We start from the raw sequence: 2,278 nt of genomic DNA on the forward strand, positions 1-2,278 counted from the left end.
TTTATCTGTAATTGTATGTGTGTATATTTGTATATAAATATTCATTGAGGCATGATTTCATATTAACACATTCATACGGTCTCGTATATAACAACGTCTTACCCCTTACAGATATGTGTGCATGTGCGAGTGTGCGTATATCTGTGTGCATAAATGTATGCATATGCGTGTCTATGTATGTAGGTGTCCAAGTGTGTGTGTGTGTGTGTGTGTGTGTGTGCATGCGCGCTTGACTATCTCCTTATGTGCTGGTGCATGTGTCTGTCCACATGCCTTCTAGACTGCCCGTCAATGAATACCCACGTGTCTGCCAGACTGTCTTTTATTTGGGAGTCTGTGTCTCCATATAGTTATAGATATATCTGTCTGTTTATCTGTCTGGGAGAATAAAATACATTCAATTAGTCATCCGTCTGCAATTGAGAGGCTAACGTCCGCTGTAGTTAGATGTGTGATTGTATGGCCGATAATGGCGTCTTTTCTTGCACGACAGCTGCGACACCAGTCGAATATGCTAGCATGCATGCAGGCTCAGTGATAAGCTGGCTGTTGACATAGGTGTTGTTGGAGTTTCTACTTCTAGCGCCAAGGCGTCGGCACAAAGACGAAATGGTCAGTACCGATCATCCGTCTGGGTAGCAGGCAGCCTCATTAGCAAGCAGTCACGGACGGTGCGAGAGCTTGGCACGAGAGTGTCAGTCAGCACGGCTTAACAATGGACCACAGCAGCGTATTATTAAATATTGCTATTTGATGAAAACTTACAGTTTATTTTGCTGGCTATGATGGAAAGTGTCAGCTGTCCACAACCAGCAGACTAAAGTTAACACTTGTTTACTGGTGATACTTCAAGAACCCTGCGAAGAATTCTTGCCGTTCCAAGCAATGATGATTTTTGTAGGTGTTTTACCTTCAAACTTGCACCAATCTTTTTCAGCCATGTTGGTAGTTGAGTTCTGATACTTCCAACTGCACCAATTACTATTGGCATCACGTCTACTCTCTTCATTGACCGCAACCTTCGTATTTCCCACTTTAAATCGTCATAGTTGTTTATTTTTTTCTTCTTCTTTCACACTGATCCTGTTATCACCGGGGCATGCTATGTCGATCATCATATATGTTCTTCCTTTTTTATTCACCACAACAATGTCCAGTTTCCGATGTCTGGTCAGGTGATCGCACTGGATCATTGCATTCCACAGGATTTTGCAATTCTCATTTTCGGTGACTCCTTCTTTTGCTCTTTGTAGGCCGTGATTTCCACAGAGCTCCCAAAGGATCATTCTTGCCACATTGTCATGGCGTCGTTTGTATTCGAGCTGTGCCAATTTAGGGCATTCACTATCGATGTGCCATACCCCTCTCACCACCCATTCTGCATTTGTCGCTATCGGTAGTGTTGTCTCTTCTGCATTTCATATAGTTGGTCCTTAATGCTTGTTCCTGAGCTGCGCATATGAGTGCTTCTGTCTCTATCTTCAGGTCACTTCTCTTCATCCACATCCACCGGTCCTGTGTATGTGTTTTGGCGTTCAAACTGACCGTGCATTTGAGATTACATAAACAGGATTTTACGTAGGATATGGGCAGTTCCCATGAGCACTATCTTTTGAATTTCTGCCATTTTGGGGTTTCCTGGTATCTGAGCTAGGTAGCAATCAGCCCCTTTTGCTGTCATTCCCAAGGTACCTATGACAACAGGTATTGTTTTAGTCTTCAGGTTCCTCATTTAACTCGGTCTAAATGCCCTATCGTTTTTTGTTTGTTGTTCCCTTTTTGTATTTGTTCTTTGTTACGTCTCCCAACGACGGAGGCCCTTGTGGCCAATAAAAGAGACCTTTATTAATATTATTATAAAAGCGACAAGACGAGTCAGGATAAACGAAGGCGATGATAGATCTACTTTAATAAAGATACATATGCACATAAATAACAGTGTGTGTGGGCGGGGCGCATGCGTGTGTGTGTGGTGTTGATTGTCTAGAATGAAAAATGCAATGGAGGAAATTGTTTTCCAAGGTCTGCAGAAAGTAAACAAATAAACAAATAAGCAGATAGATAAAAATCGAATAAATAACGAAAAGAAACACAAATAAATAAATAAATAAATAAATAAATAAATAGATAAATAAATAAAGCAAAACAATGGAAAACGAAAATAAAACAAAATACTCGAGAAAGTTGACGTACAAAACAAACTTTTGGCTATTTTTGTGTGACAATCGCTTAGAGAGAAATTAAAGAAATACGCGAGGGAAGAGAGCAGAAAGAATAG

The sequence above is a fragment of the Octopus bimaculoides genome, chromosome 17 (assembly GCF_001194135.2).
Source record: "Octopus bimaculoides isolate UCB-OBI-ISO-001 chromosome 17, ASM119413v2, whole genome shotgun sequence".
In the NCBI taxonomy this organism is placed as follows: domain Eukaryota; kingdom Metazoa; phylum Mollusca; class Cephalopoda; order Octopoda; family Octopodidae; genus Octopus; species Octopus bimaculoides.